We start from the raw sequence: 17,231 nt of genomic DNA on the forward strand, positions 1-17,231 counted from the left end.
GTACAGGAGATGACCAGAGACTGCAGACAGTACATGAGATGACCAGAGTCTGCGGACACAGTACAGGAGATGACCAGAGACTGCGGACATAGTACAGGAGATGACCAGAGACTGCAGACAGTACATGAGATGACCAGAGTCTGCGGACAGTACAGGAGATGACCAGAGTCTGCGGACACAGTACAGGAGATGACCAGAGTCTGCGGACACAGTACAGGAGATGACCAGAGACTGCGGACATAGTACATGAGATGACCAGAGTCTGCGGACACAGTACAGGAGATGACCAGAGACTGCGGACATAGTACAGGAGATGACCAGAGACTGCAGACATAGTACAGGAGATGACCAGAGAGTACGGACATACAACGGCAGCGGGAATACTGGGCTGGCCGCTCCATAAGACGCACAGACATTTCCCCCCAAGTGTGTCTTATGGAGCGAAATAGTGCCCCATCATTGGTGTCAGTGGGAGGAATAGTGCCCCATCATTGGTGTCAGTGGGAAGAATCGTGCCCCATCATTAGCGTCAGTGGGAGGAATAGTGCCCCATCATTGGTGTCAGTGGGAAGAAACGTGCCCCATCATTGGTGTCAGTGGGAAGAATCATGCCCCATCATTGGTGTCAGTGGGAGGAATTGTGTCCCATCAATGGTGTCAGTGGGAGGAATAGTGCCCCATCATTAGTGTCAGTGGGGGGAGGAATAGTGCCCCTTTGTTGGTGTCAGTGTGGGGAGGAATAGTGCCCCATCGTTGGTGTCAGTGTGGGGGGGGGAATATTGTCCCGTCATTGGTGTCAGTGGAGGAAGGGGATAGTGTCCCAACATTGGTGTCAGTGGGAGGAATAGTATTCCATCATTGATATCAGTGGGAGGAATAGTGTCCCATCATTGATGTCAGTGGGAAGAATAGTGCCCCATCTTAGGTGTCAGTGGGAGGAATAGTACCTCATTGGTGTCAGTGGGGGGGAATAGTGTCCCATCATTGGTGCCAGTGGGGGGGGGGATAGTGTCCCAACATTGGTGTCAGTGGAAGGAATAGTACCCCATCTTTGGTGTCAGTGGGGGAAGGAATAGTGTTCCATCGTTGGTGTCAGTGGGGGGAGGAATAGTGCCCCATCGTTGGTGTCAGTGGGGGGAGGAATAGTGCCCCATCATTGGTGTCAGTGGGGGGGAGGAATAGTGCCCCATCGTTGGTGTCAGTGGGAGGAATAATGCCCTATTATTAGTATCAGTGACACCAATGATGGGGCACTATTCCTCCCACTGACACCAATGACACTTAACTTGCTGATCCCTGTTCCAGCATGGTGCTGCTGCAGCCAGCATACCTGGTTGCAGCAGCACCATCTGCACGGCACACTTACCTGTCAGCTGTCATTCTTCACTCCGGCCTCTCCCTCACTCGATGTTCGCGGGGCCGCTCTACTCCACCTCCTCGCAGGTGATTGGCCGCCTGTGTGCCTTTCCTGAGCTACAGTCCTGGCGCCCTCCCGGGGAGGAGGCGGAGCCAAGCGGTAGCGGAAACATTGAATGAGGGAGTGGCCGGAGTGAATGAAGGAGCAGGATCATCCTGGACTGGATCATCGTGGGACTGGGACACGGAGCCAGGTAAGATACAGCAGCCCCCTGCCCGCCCCTGTACTTAGTGTCCCTTCCTCGCGGCAAATACGCCCCTGCCGGCGGGCCGCAAAATGTCCTTGGCGGCAAATACGCCCCTGCCGGCGGGCCGCAAAATGTCCTTGGCGGGCCGCATGTGGCCCGCGGGCCATAGTTTGAGGACCCCTGATTTAGATCATACAGCCTCACTGCAAGGGTATGTTTTTTTTTCTTTTTCCCTGAGTTTAGCTTTAATGTTAAGAAAGCTGAGTGAAATCTTCCAAATGGAGCAGGTCACCCTCCAACAAATAGATTTGGAGGAAGCACAGTCTACAATGACACCAAAATTAAATGGAGTGCTTCAAATTAATTTTATGTAAACACATTGGAGGGAAGTAATAAAAACTGTCTGAGACGTCTCAGCTGGTACCATTGCATGGAGCCAAAATTTTAATTTTCTAAGCTGTGTATGGAAAAATGATAGACAGAAGCTGACTGGTTGACTCAAGGGGCCTGGTACTAGATTAAATTGGGATTAGATTGGGGGGGGGGGCACCCACACTGTTATTTTTCTCAAATTGTATTTTTTTGCTTACATTCACCTGTCAGCGGGAAACTCTGCTGACAGCTGATGAGTCATAGGTTGTTAAGAACAGAAAGCGGGAAACTGGCTCCTTTACAACCATCTATACATTACTAAATGTCTGCAAAAAGCCGGCACAAAAATGGAACACTGGAAAAAAAATACTCATATTAGGGTTTCTTATCCAGCGTTTTCTGGGCGTTTTTTAATGCCCTAGTGTGCATGGAGCCTTAAAAGCTGATTGGCTGTGCTCCAGTTGAGACAAAGGTTGTCGACAACAAGTATAGCAAACACACATGTGCATAGTTTATTTGTAGCATTACAAAAGCCTAACTATAACTATCCTTGATAATAGTCCTTTCCCCAAGCTGGTCAGGAAAGAGGCAGTTAGAGTTTTAAGACAAACCATTTAACACTGACAGGGGTGCCTACAATAACCAGCTTGTATTCATTTATGTAAATTCTTTATCCGGAAAGGAAAAACATATAAGTACTTAAAAAGTGTAATTTGAGTTCTGCTTTAAATGTCCATCTAAATCTTCTAGTCCATCTAACACTTCCCTCTCCACAGACTAACAAACGTGTCACCATTGCTCCTTCTTGGCAAAGTAGACAAGTGGGGTAGATTTACTAATACAGGAGCACGCATAATCTGGTGTAGTTGTGCATGGTAGCAAAGCAGCTTCTAACTTCAGTTTGTTCAATTACGATTTCACAGTAAAACATGGAAGCTGATTGGTTTCTATCCAGAGCTGCACCAGATTTAGCACCATGCAGTTTTAGTAAATAATTCACGTGTGTGTTACTGGCCTGATCACCAGGTTAAAATAAAGTGGAAAAAAGCCAAAAAAGATTGCATCCATCATATTTAAGGATTGAAAGGTGCAAGAGATGGCATTTTTGTTTTTGGGTTTAGTACTACTTTAGCAACAGTCTCTTTTTAACGAGCATTGGAGGCTCTTTGGTGTACCTCCTCAGACCCCAGATGATTCCTCCTCTTCACCCAGCTGCCTAAGGGTATCCCTGAGCAAGGGGGCCCAAGAGTTGTCAATTTATAACAGTTCCAGATGAGAACCTAGTTGGGGTTTGCACCTGACTGCCCTCTCCCCTTACCTGGCCCAAGGGGTGCACACTGTCCTCTCCAGTTAGCTTAGTGGGTTGGTGCCTGCCTTTAGGCCTTACACTGGGCTGGCTCCTTCCTTGATACACAGGTTGTCCTCCCTTGGAGATGATGTGGAAGTGCAGATTCTCCCATCCAGTACCAGCCTGTAGGTAGGCTCTCCTCCCTGGGGCCCCCTCCAAGGCTCCATGCTCCAGTCCTCCTCACTCCATCTTCCACTCTACACTGACTACTGCTCCCCAGGCTCTCTCATATTTAAGGGTTGCCCTGGTCACCATGCTCAGCCTGCTGCCAAGGGATTGGCCAAGGTCCCTCAAACCTGCAGAGCTGCACCTCCTCCCCTCTTCTTCCCTGCTGTAGAAAGCTCTCAGGTTTCTGAAGAGGTGGGAGAGCTACAGATTCCCTGACTTGTTATAGCCTCCTACCTGTCCTGAGGTGAACTCCTGCCTCACTTACAGGCTGACTCATCCCAGGCTGCTACCCAGCCTTAGGCTGTTTCTTTTTTTTCTTTTTAGACAATCTGGCTAACCTGGAGGGCATTACATGCAGAAAAATTGATGCAAACTGATGTGCAGATTTCACTTGCAGAGACATTGGTTTACATCAGTTTTCGTGCATGCTTGAATGAATTTGATACATGTTGCAGATTCCTGTGTGTGATACTATTGTTGTGGTGTGAACAGGGGACATAGAGAACAATAGATTTTGTTGTGCCCTTGCAGAACACGTGCAGAAAAACTGACGTCTCTCCACCATGGTGTAAATGAGCCCTTAATCTTTCTTTCCCTTAATTTCACCTGGTGAAATCTGGTTAAGTTTGTTATTTTTCAACAGAATATTCTGTCCTTCAGACGAATCAGGTAAAGGGTTGAGACATACCATTTAGCAGTGACAGCGGTGCTTAAAATGATCAACCTTTTATTTATATATAAACGTCTTTATCCTAAAAGGAACAAAACTGTTTGCTGCAACTGTGATCTGGAGTTTGGCTTCAATTTGTTAGGGTATCAAATTTTGCTAGTACATCTAACACTACCCTCCACCCAGACTGACAATGCTGCTGTCCAAAGTTGCCCCTGTGCTCTTTCATCCAGAGTGGGGGTACTCTAGTACAGGAGGTGTTACTGGCCAGTTCATCAGGTAAACATCAGGTAAACACAAAGGGGAAAAGCCTAAAAAAAATAATGCAGCTACCACATCTAATGATTGGTAAGCTGCAATATATTTGGTTTTGGGTTTAACACAACTTTTACATTTTTGGGTAACAAGCACTTTAAATACATCTATTTACAACTGATCTGTAGAGTGGGGGAAATAATTAATTGATCCCCTGCAAATTTTGTAAATTTGCTCACTTACAAAGAAATGAAGGGTCTATAATTTTTATCATAGGTGTATTTTAAATTATAGAGACAGAATATCAACAAAAAATCCAGAAAAAATACATGGTACAAAAGTTATAAATGGAGTTGCAGTTCAGTGGTGTAAAATAAGTATTTGATCCCCCTACCAACAATAATTCTGGCTCCCACATACTGGCTATGTGCTCATGTGGTACACAGATTAGTCCTGTCAATTTAATAAGGTGCTCCTAACAACAAGAGGTTATGTGTATAAAATGCACCTGTCCACAGAATCTCTTCCATTCAAACCTCAATGCCATGTGCCAAAGACCAAAGAGCTGTCAAAGGACATCAGGGACAAACGTGTAGACCTGCACAAGGCTGGAATGAGCTACAAGACCATCAGCAAGAAGCTTGGTGAGAATGAGACAAATGTTGGAACGATGATTCACAAATGGAAGAAATACAAATAACCATCAGACGCCCTCAGTCTGGAGCTCCATGCAAGGTTTCGACTCATGGGGTAAGGATGATCATGAGAAAAGCGAGGGATCAGCCAAGAACTACACAGGAGGAGCTTGCGAATGATCTCAAGGCAGTTGGGACCACAGTCACCAAGCAAACCATTAGTAACACAATACGCCGCCATGGATTGAAATCCTGCAGCACCTGCAAGGTCCCTCTCCTCGGGAAGGCACATGTACAGGCCCATCTGAAGTTTGCCAATGAACATTTAAATGATTCAGAGAAGAATTGGGAGAAAGTGCTTTGGTTATATGAGACCAAGATTCAGCTCTTTGGCATTAACTCAACTAGTCGTGTTTGGAGGAAGAAAAATGCTGACTATGACCCTAAGAATACCATCCCTACAGTCAAGCATGGAGGTTGAAACATTATGCTTTGGGACTGGTTGTCTGCTAAAGGTACAGGCGGACTTTGCCGCACTGAAGGGCCAATGGACGGGGCCATGTATTGTAAAATCTTGGATGAGATCCTTCTTCCTTCAGCCAGAACACTGAAGATGGGTCGTGGATGGGTGTTCCAGCATGACAATGACCCAAAACCAGGGGTGGACTGACAACTCATGGGGCCCCCGGGCAATAGGGGATCATGGGGTCCCTCTGTCCTTGCCCAAGCTCAAAAAAAGCCTATGAAAAAGGTACCAGGGGCATGTCATGGGGACCCCTACAGACCCCGGGCCCTTGTGCAGTGCCTGAGTTTCCAAATGGTCAGTCCGCCCATGCCCAAAACCCACGGCCAAGGCACCAAAGGAGTGGCTCAAGAAGAAGCACATTAAGGTCCTGGAGTGGCCTAGCCAGTCTCCAGACCTTAATCCTATAGGAACTTTATGGAAGGAGCTGAAACTTTGAGTTGCCAAGTGACAGCCAAGAAACCTTAAGGAATTAGAGAAGATCTGTAAAGAAGAGTGGACCAAGATCCCTCCTGAGATGTGTGCAAACCTGGTAACCAACTACAGGAAACCTCTTACCTCTATGCTTACCAACAAGGGTTTCTCCACCAAGTACTAAGTCATGTTTTGCTTGCGGATCAAATACTTATTTTACGCACTGAACTGCAACTCAATTTATAACATTTGTATCATGTGTTTTTTCTGGATTTTTGATTGAGATTCTGTCTCTATCATTTAAAATACACCTATGATAAAAATTATAGACTCTTCATTTCTTTGTAAGTGGGAAAACTTACAAAATCTGCAGGGGATCAACTAATTATTTTCCCCACTGTACATATCTAAAAAAAAAAAAAATCTGAAGTCTATGCTGCTGTTCACCAAAGCTGCCATTAGATGGCGCAAGGAGCTGGCTTTAGCCGAGTAGAAGGCTGAAGCAGCGAAGCCCTATGACGTCTTCGGCTCGGGCTGATCACGGGGTCTCGGTTCCCCTCTCTGGCTGCAGTACATCAGCTGGACGAGCAGGGATGCGCACACACTGATAAACTAAGGGGGATCCTGTGTGCTCAGCTGTCCTCTGACAGGTAAGTGCTCGCCTATGCACTTATCACTGCTAGATATCCTATGAGAACACCATGCTTCTGATCTGCTTGCAGTTCTTTTATGGGTCCTGTGCCTGGGAGCCCTGACCCTAACCTGATAAGTAGAGGTTTATTCTGTGCCATCACTGTATATGTCACTGCACAGAAGAAATCAGGATCTCCCCTTTCCTCTGCCCCTAGATCACTGCCTTTCTAGATCCACACATCTGTCAAACTGAGATGGATTGGCAGCCAGGTCAGTGTCATGGGCAGGTGGAGACCTCTTCTTTGTCTTCTCTCTCTCTGACATCAATCCATGGCAAGCCTAATGAGTGAGCAGTGACCACTGGCTTGTAAATCATCATTTGTCATATTGATTGCACATTAAGTTGGTGGAGATTCTGCTGATGATATGAAAGTTTGTCTTTTTGGGATGTGTGGTCAGTTTCCGGATTTGTCAGTGGTTTGCCGGTTCGGTGTCTTGTCATTGCGAAAAAAAATAGTCTTCTATAAGCAAATAGATCTTCCATCAATCCATGGCAAGCCTAATGAGTGAGCAGTGACCACTGGCTTGTAAATCATCATTTGTCATATTGATTGCACATTAAGTTGGTGGAGATTCTGCTGATGATATAAAAGTTTGTCTTGTTGGGATGTGTGGTCAGTTTCCAGTTTTGTCAGTGGTTTGCCGGTTTGGTGTCTTGTCATTGCAAAAAAAATTGTCTTCTATAAGCAAATAGATCTTCCATCAATCCATGGCAAGCCTAATGAGTGAGCAGTGACCACTGGCTTGTAAATCATCATTTGTCATATTGATTGCACATTAAGTTGGTGGAGATTCTGCTGATGATATAAAAGTTTGTCTTGTTGGGATGTGTGGTCAGTTTCCAGTTTTGTCAGTGGTTTGCCGGTTCGGTGTCTTGTCATTGCAAAAAAAATTGTCTTCTATAAGCAAATAGATCTTCCATCAATCCATGGCAAGCCTAATGAGTGAGCAGTGACCACTGGCTTGTAAATCATCATTTGTCATATTGATTGCACATTAAGTTGGTGGAGATTCTGCTGATGATATGAAAGTTTGTCTTGTTGGGATGTGTGGTCAGTTTCCGGTTTTGTCAGTTGTTTGCCGGTTCGGTGTCTTGTCATTGCGAAAAAAATTGTGTTCTATAAGCAAATAGATCTTCCATCAATCCATGGCAAGCCTAATGAGTGAGCAGTGACCACTGGCTTGTAAATCATCATTTGTCATATTGATTGCACATTAAGTTGGTGGAGATTCTGCTGATGATATAAAAGTTTGTCTTGTTGGGATGTGTGGTCAGTTTCCAGTTTTGTCAGTGGTTTGCCAGTTCGGTGTCTTGTTATTGCAAACAAAATTTTCTATAAGCAAATAGATCTTCCATCAATTCATGGCAAGCCTAATGAGTGAGCAGTGACCACTGGCTTGTAAATCATCATTTGTCATATTGATTGCACATTAAGTTGGTGGAGGTTCTGCTGATATCAAAGTTTGTCTTGTCGGGAATTGTGGTCAGTTTCCGGATTTGTCAGTGGTTTGTCAGTTTGGTGACTCGTCATTGTGAAAAAAATTGTCTTCTATAAGCAAATAGATCTTCCATGTCAAGGACTACTGCAGAACTATCTGTTAGGGCAGCCTTGCTCAACCTCCTTAGCCCAGAGCAACCCATAAAATAGTTTTCAGGTCTTTTGGAACCCTTTACCAAAACCATTTTATTGGAAGCCAATGGCAAATGGTGGTGGTGAGAATGCCAACCTTGCAGAAATCTGAAAAGATAATTGGTCTCATGCCAATTGGCATTGGCCACAAAACCGTGCAAGCACCATCACATAGAAGGTGAATCCGCCACAGCTTAAGGAACCCCTGACAACCTCTGAAAGTTCCCTAGAGTTCCATGGATTCCTGGCTGAAAATGGCTGTTAGGGTTTCCAATTTTTACATGTTCAGGTTATAACTACACTGCTAGTTTTCAGTATCTAAACTGTGCCACTAAAATCATTGTAAGTAGGGTCAGACATCCAAAAGTTTATCAGTCTATCCAGATTTCTCCCACTCTGCCTACTTTTAGGCGATCCCTGAAAACTCATCTCTTCAAGGAAGCCTATCACACCTGCAACTAACTGAACTTGTATCTATTCCATCAGCTCATCACCCATAGTTATCACTTTTTGTACCACTTTCCCCATCCTATTAGATTGTAAACTCTTGTGAGCAAAGCCCTTTTAGCCTCTTGTATTTTATTGTATTGTAACTGTACTGTCTCCCTTTGGATTGTAAAGTGCTGCACAAACATGTGGCACAATATAAGTCCTGTATAATAGTAATTCAGTTTTTGGTGGAAGCTGCAGATGGCCCAATATGAGAATTTTCAATTTAGTGAAATGCCATGAGGTTTTGGCAAGATTTTTCCATTTTGCAATTTTCTAAATCTATTGGATTTAGTGGAGATGATGAAATTAAGGTGATTTTGGTGGTTTTTGAAGGTGCAGTGGGCTTCAAATGGCTCCTTAGGGTTATATAACCTAAAGCTAAACTCTGGGAATAAGACACACACTATCTTTGCAGTGGGCTCCTCCATACTGCAAGGGATAAATTCTTGTTTACTCTAGGGGTGCAGGCATTAGGTGTGTTACCTACTTATCCTTCGCTCCAGTGCTTTTCTCATCTTTCTAAAGCTCCAGGCATACATACAGTACAAGGCTATTGACCCTGTATTGTATGTGAGGAGATGAATACTGACATGGACACAACATGCCTTAGGGAGGACTCAGCGCTGGACTAGTCACATAGATAAAGGAAATTCTCCATAGTCAGGAATGAGGTAAGTATGATGGATGAGGTAAGTAATCAACCTGTGGGCTGAACAAAAGAAAATCTAGTCTTTAGTAAGCAAAACAGCCCATTATAGTGATGGGCAAATAGGAATGTCTTGGGGCAGGACAGAGTAGATAAGGTTCGGCACAAGCCTGGGGCTTGGTGTATTATACCTAACAACAACCACAGTCACATTAATTCAATAAAAGCTATCATCTATAAAAAAACATTTTTGATACATATGTTGCCCTTATATAGCCAAACATATATTCGTACCTTCATATAAAAAACACAAATAATAAATAGCCAATAGCAAATAAAAGTCCAAAAAACTCATGCACATGGAAACTAAAATTTTATATGCCTAGTCTAAATTTCATGCTTTCATACGTCTGGGGAGTTGCAGGTGCATCCTTCATATTTCCCAAAAGTGGAAGCTTGGCATTTTAGAAATACATCTGAGCAGGTAAACGTGGATTCAAAGAAGCATTACGTTTTAAAGGAGTATGACCATGTACAGCCATTCATTTGTATGCCAGGCTCCTCTCAAGCGTTGGGAAATTTATGCTAGACATGGAAAATGGCCATAGATTTCTGTGTGAATGAACCCTTATTGCCAACTATTCAAATCTTCAAATCCTCTGTTTTCTGTGAAAACCATTGGGAATGTTACTAGGTATCCATGGATTGAAACATCACTTCTGACTGCAATATGAGCGTCTTCCTTACTGACTTCCACCTCCTTGATCAGAGAAACTTTTGTGCCGTATTGAACTCACCAGAGATGATAGACCTCACTAGGATTTTCACTTGGATCAATATGCACTTTTCATGATATCACATTCCATTCACTCCTTCCTAACCATCCAAAGAGATGATAGACCTTGCTAGATATACAAGCCAAAATGTGCCCTTTTCTGATATTATGACTTTTTATCCATTCCTTTCTGTCCAAGATGATAGCCCTAACTACATATTCAGGTCAAAGTGCGCTTTTGTTTTTATATCAGATTCCATCCATTCCATTCTGACTATTCATGGAGATGATAGACCTAGATGGAGTAGATATTAAGGTAAAAATGTGCTTTTTTCTGATATTATCACATTCTATCCATTCTTTTTTGACCATCGATAGCGATGATAAATCTTACTCAATATTCAGGTCAAAATGTACTTTTTTATGATATCATATTCCATCCACTCCTTCCTAACCATTCATGGAGATGATAGATCTTACTAGATATTAAAGTCCAAATGCACTTTTTCTGATATTATCACATTCTGTACATTCCTTTTTGACCATCCGTAGAATTGATAGACTTTGCTAGATATTCAGTTCCAAATGCACTTTTTGTGATGTCAGATTCCATCCATTTCTTCCTAAAAAGAAAACAGTAGCGGGCATCAAATTATTATTATTATTATACAGGACTTATATAGCGCCGACAGTTTGCTCAGCGCTTTACATTATGGAGGGAGACAGTACAGTAACAATACAGTTCAATACAAAATGGAATAGAGGGCCCTGCTCCTTGGAGCTTACAATCTAGGAGGGAGGGGATAGTGGTACAAGAGGTAATTAGCTGTGGGGGATGGAGTGGTAGGAAGAGTAGAGGATACCAGTATTTAGCTGGAGTCGGGGTAGGCTTCCCTGAAGAGATGGGTTTTCAGAGTGCGCCTAAAGGTGAGCAGAGTAGGCGGTAGCCTGATAGATTGGGGTAGGGAGTTCCAGAGGATGGGTGAAGCCCTTGAGAAATCCTGGAGACGAGCATGGGAGGAGGAGACAAGGGAGCTAGAGAGTAGGAGGTCTTGCGAGGAGCGGAGAGTACGGTTTGGGTGGTATTTAGAGACAAGGTCGGTGATGTAATTAGGGGCAGTGTTATGAACGGCTTTATACATCAGTGTTAGTGTTTTGAATTTTTTTTGTTGGGCAATTGGAAGCCAGTGGAGGGATAGGCAGAGAGGGGTGGCATATACAGAGCGATTAGTAAGGTGAATGAGTCTGGCAGCAGCATTCATGATGGACTGGAGTGGGGATAGCCTGCGATGAGGTAGGCCAGTGAGAAGGGAGTTACAGTAGTCAAGGCGTGATATAATAAGGGAGTGAATGAGTTGCTTAGTGGTTTCCGAGGTTAGGAACGGTCATATCTTGGAGATGTTGAGGAGGTGAAGTCTACATGAGTTTGTCAGCGGTTGGACCTGGGGCTGAAAGGACAGATTGGAGTCTAGGATTACACCTAGTACCCTGGCGTGAGGGGTGGGACTGATGATAGTATTGTTGATCTTGATGGAAAAGTCGGGGGGGGGGGGCACGGGCTGGGGGGAATACTAGGAGCTTAGTTTTGGAAAGGTTGAGTTTGAGGAAGTGGAGTGACATCCAGTCCAATATGTCACTTAGTAGGCTGGTGATGCGATTGGAGACTAAGGGAGTGAGGTGAGGGGTAGAGAGATAGATTTGTGTGTCGTTGGCATAGAGATGGTAGTTGAAACCATGGGAGTTTATCAATTGACCAAGGGAGGAGGTGTAGATGGAGAAGAGGAGGGGTTCGAGGACAGAACCTTGAGGGACTCCAACAGAGAGAGGGAGTGAAGGGGAGGTGGCAGCGTTATAGGTAACACTGAAGGAGCGCTGCAATAGATAGGAGGAGAACCAGGAGAGAGCGGAGTCTCTGAGGCCAAGAGAGTGCAGTTTTTTGAGGAGGAGGGGGTGGTCAACCGTGTCAAAATCCACAGAGAGGTCAAGTAGTAGGAGTATAGTATAGTGGCCATTGGTTTTGGAGGTTAGTAGGTCATTGGTGAGTTTAAGTAGGGCAGTTTCAGTGGAGAGTAGGGAGCGGAAGCCGGACTGTAAAGGGTCGAGAAGGGTGTTGTCGGTGAGATGGGAGCTCAGGCGATTGTAGACTAAGCGTTCTAGGAGTTTAGAGGTAAATGGCAGTAGGGAGATGGGTCTTAAGTTGTTCAGGTCGGTGGGGTCCAGGGAGGGTTTCTTAAGTATGGGAGTGATGTGCGCATGCTTTAGAGGTGAGGGGAAGTACCGGTGGAGAGGAAAAGATTGAAGATGTGAGTGAGGGAGCATAGGATGGAAGAGGAGGGGGACCGCAGGAGTTGTGAGGGGACAGGGTCCAGGGGGCAGGTGGTGAGGCGGGCTTCGGAGAAAATCTTAGTGACCTCTTCGGTGGTAGTGAGGTCAAGGGAACAAAGTGTTGAGGGGGTTATTGTGTGAGGAGTGCTAAGTGGGGTGGGTGTCTGAGCAGTGGTGAAGTCCCTACGAATTGCATCAATCTTGTTTTTGAAGTGGTTAGCAATCTCGTGGGCGGTAAGTGAGGTACTGGGTGGAGGTGGAGGCGGAGAAAGTAGAGAGTTAAAAGTGGAGAAGAGCCGGCGGGGACTGGAGGAGAAGATATTAATGAGGGTAATAAAGTAGGCTTGTTTGGCAGTGTGAAGGGAGGAAGTGTACATTAAGAAGGCAGATTTATAGCGGGTGAACGCTTGTTGGGATTTGGTTTTATGCCATAGTCGTTCCAGCGCATGACTTTGTCGTTTGAGGTTTCTGGTGTGGTCGGTCTGCCAGGATTGTAGCGGTCAGGGCCTAATGCTTTGTGTTGTTGGGGGTGCGAGCGAGTCTAGAACAGCTGAAAGCGAGTTGTAGACAGTAGTGGCTAGGCCAGGGCAGGACAGGGGATGGATGCTGTCGTAAAGTTGGTCAGTTGCAGAGTGGAAGGGAGCAGGGTTTCAGTTCCGGAGGTTTCTGCTGGTAATTGTTTGCCATTTGGAGAGATAGGTGTTTGAGGACAAGGAGACGGAGAAGGTGATGAGGTTGTGATTGGAGAGAGGAAAGGGGGTGTTTGTGAGGTTGCAGGGAGTGCAAAGGTGAGAGAAGACAAGGTCAAGAGTGTTCCCGTCAGAGTGAGTGGAGGACTGTATGCACTGTGCTAGTGCAAAAGAAGAAGTTATGTGGAAGAGTTGGGATGTAGCTGGGTTATTGATGTTGATAGGGATGTTGAAGTCTCCAAGAATAATAGTGGGTAGCTCAGAAGAGAGAACGAAGGGTAGCCAGGCGGCAAAGTCGTCAAGAAAGCGGGACACGGGTCCAGGAGGCCGATAGATCGCTGCAATCCTCAGAGAGGTTGGAGAGAATAGCCGGATGCAGTGGGTCTCAAAGAGAAGGATAGAGAGGGAGGGTTAGCAGCATATTGGAAAAGACCTTATTAAAAATAACAAATGGTAACTCACAAGCTGCATAAGGATAAGAGCATGTCATCCGCCCAGTGCGGTTAGCTGTTGATCCTCATTGTGTCTTCAGAAGCCAGGAAGCTCAAGAAGCTTCAAAAATGAGTGGTTACACTCCAAAACATGCAGCCACACTCTCCACGTTGTGACCCTCCCAGGTGTGACAACACTTCTAGTCTTGTGCAATCAATGAGCTCCAGGATTTCCAGTTTCATTTTTGGTGTTCTACACAGCTCCTGACAGTGGCATCTGCTAGCTTCTGAAGACAAACTGAGGCTCAACATTCACCTTGTGAGTTGCCACTTGTCGTTTCCTATATACTACACTTAGTCACCGCCCTCTGCTGTTTCCTTTATATATTACAGAGATCACTTTATTCTAATTGAGTAACTGCCACTGATATTTTTGGACCTATGGGCTTTTTGTGTAATCCTACACCCCACAGCACATTCAGGTTTATGATTATGTTGTAGCTCAGCTGTATCCCTACCCATTCTCGATAATTCCTTCTGCATCCATTCCTTCTGGACTGGTCATAGAGATGACAGACCTTACTAGATATTCAAGTCAAAATGCACTTTTTTATGATACTTGTATGATATTTGATACTAGGATAATGGGTATCCTCCTCTATCATTGGGTCACCCAGTTTAAACCCCCCCCCTTCACCACCACCCTTTATTTTATATTTGCATTTGTTGGTGCCACTAAATAGCTTTTATCACTTGTAAACACAAAAAAATGTTGAAAAGCAATGGTTCCAAAACTGAACCTTGGAACACATAATTTACAGTGAAAGACCATTCAGGGTATACTGTAAATTATTATTCACAACTCTATGAATGTGGTCTTAAAGCCAAACTTCAGCCAAATTTTTTTTAATTATTATTTTAATATACATTGAGTGGGAAAGGGTTAGATCCTCTGACAGCTTTAAATTGCCGTCTGCATCTCAGTTGGAGAGAGGTCATTTTATTTCCTGTGAGTACAAGAACTGATGAGAAATCTCTCACTACAAAAAGAAAAATAAATTTTAAATAGAGGGAGGAGAGGTTAAAGTCTCTAGAATGTTTTTATTGTTGTTCATGTCTTCCTGTCCTGCTGACGTTCCCTTTATTTCTTGTATGAGTGTCACAGGGGCAGGAAGTGAAGCTAGTTCTCCCCAATGGAGTCACAGAAATATAATGCTGATAGAAATGTTAACTATTTCCATCTTTGCTATGTTAATCCTAATAATGAACTTCTCTTAGTTGCTTCATTTTAGGTCTCTTTCACATGGGAAGCCAGGGGGCAGTAAAAACAGGTGATTGAGTCACATTTTACCACTCCCCTGACCATCCATCTAAAACCTAATATGAAAGCTGGGGAAGGTTGTACACATGCCATGGCAAATTTTATAGGGTTTGTTGAGTTAAAAGGCAGCACAAGCTGTCAAAGTCGCGCATGCAGGTCCATGGGACTGCACCACAACCAGTAACCAATTACTGTGGCCACAGTTGGGACTTCTTAGTCTCACTTAAATGGCTGTTTAGCAAGTGAAATACAATTAAAAAACAGCCATTCAGGAGGTGGCAAGATCACTTCCTGAGTGCCTGGAATCTCAGTCTGTAGAAAATAACAGAATATCAGTCTGTAGAAAAGCTATACACCACAGATCACATTTCAGAGACTGCCCTATTGTGAACTTAGCCTATGTTAAATATACAATTGACAATGCTTTGTTATATGTGTTAGATAAGTTAAAGAATGTTTGTTGATCCTCCTAGAAATCCAGTGATGTCCTGTACCCTGTGCTGTTTGCAGTCTTATCTTTTCTATTGTGACGAGTTTGTGTTGGGGTGTAGTTGCAGAAAAGTGATGTGCTCCATAATGTTAACTGTGAATATAGTCAATGTAAAAGATATGGTATGTTGAATATACATTTGGTAACCACCCTTTTCAAACAGCCAACAAAAGCTACAACTGTAGAACTTAAATACTGGCCAGAGGTTTATTCAAACATTGGCCACAGAACACACAGCAAGTTGAGAAGTCTAATACCCTGTACAGAAAGGAATAGGAATTGCACTGATCGACTTTTTACATTTTGTAATTGCATATTTTGTCTATTTTAACACCTTCCAGTCATGGTCAATTCTGACATTCCTCTCCTACATGTAAACAAACATTTTTTTATTTTTTTTTTTGCTAGAAAGCTACTTAAAACCCCCAAAGATTATATATTATTAACCAGAGTCCCTAGAGAAAAAAATGGTGGATGTTGAATATTTTTATGTCACGCTATATTTGCGCAGAGATTATTCAAATGGAAATGTTTTGGAAAAAATACACTTTAATGAATTTACATGCACAAAGACACAAATATAATACCAAATCTATTGGTAAAATATAAAAGATGATATTACACCGAATAAATAGATACCAAACAAGTCAAGTTTTAAAATTGCATACGCTTGTGGAAAGGCACTAAACTACGGTACCTAAAAATCTCCATAGGCAAAGTTTTTAAAAGCCTGTACAGGTTATCATTTAGAGTTACACAGAAGATCTGGAGCTAGGATTTTTACTCTCACTTTGACATTCGTGATGATACCTCATACCGTTTACATATGCGTGAGGGATTCACTTTTGCACGCGAGCAGGGGGGGCAGGGGCGCTTTAAAATGTTTTATTTTACTATTTGTTGAATTTTTTTTTTATTATTTGTACACTGTACTTTTATTTATTTATTTAATCTATTTTATTGCTAGCACACGGCATGAACTACATGGGCCATGATAGGTCCTCTTTATGGAGAGATCGGTGTCTATGAAACCCCAGAGCTCTCCTCTGGCCTCCAAAGCAGAAAATCAAACTGAGATTGGTTTGATCTGCTGCTTCATAAGCCAGTAACGGCTTGTAGGTAAAGGAACTGAAACCGGACATGACAAAATCCTTGTTGCTTCCATTTTCTGATGTCTCACAATGGGAGGGACAAGATTAGTTCCTCTCACTGTGTTTGGGGAAGTGAATGAAGCTAGTGGTATCCTTACCGGGTTCTCCAACCGCTTGGGGGAGCACGGTAAAGGCGGTGGCAGGAGGGGGCGGACCACCTTCCAATGGCTGTAAAAGTAATCTAGCAGCTCTATAGCTAAGATTACATTTACAGCGAAGGGAAATGCCCCCTGAAAAAAAATGATATCTCATTCATCGATGTAGCTGCAGATATCACCCTTCCCATTCAGTGACGTGCCAGTATGTTGCTGGATGAGAAGTGGTTAAATGTATTATTGATTTTGAAGCCACATTAATATTCCAGATATATAGAAACTGGAAGCCTTGCACAAAAAAAGGCAGGCAGAAGCAAAGGTCTAATCACCAGTATTACATGTGGTCTTCCTGCAGCTAATCTTTTCTTCATTACTGACTCACAATGCCTAATTCTACACAGGGTCTCTTTGTGGAGGTGGCCATCTTGGTAGAGGCAGGGCTTTTCTTTCCTCATGTCAGAGCCTCCAGCAAGGAGAACAGCGAGCAGCACAGTGGTCACATT

General features: G+C 43.8%; 1 protein-coding gene across 5 annotated transcripts in view; it reads left to right on the forward strand.

Moving 5' to 3' along the window:
* Positions 1-6,520: 6,520 nt before the first annotated feature.
* SYTL5 (synaptotagmin like 5) overlaps positions 6,521-17,231 on the forward strand; it is a 267,892-nt gene continuing 257,181 nt past the window's right edge. For all 5 annotated transcript variants that reach the window (XM_089673908.1, XM_089673903.1, XM_089673905.1 and 2 more), the window contains exon 1: positions 6,521-6,639. The gene's annotated coding sequence lies outside the window, so the exon portion shown is untranslated. The remainder of the gene's footprint in view (positions 6,640-17,231) is intronic.

The sequence above is a fragment of the Staurois parvus genome, unplaced genomic scaffold (genome assembly GCF_062004578.1).
Source record: "Staurois parvus isolate SC_StPar_1 unplaced genomic scaffold, SC_StPar_1.0 ptg000145l, whole genome shotgun sequence".
Classification (NCBI taxonomy): domain Eukaryota; kingdom Metazoa; phylum Chordata; class Amphibia; order Anura; family Ranidae; genus Staurois; species Staurois parvus.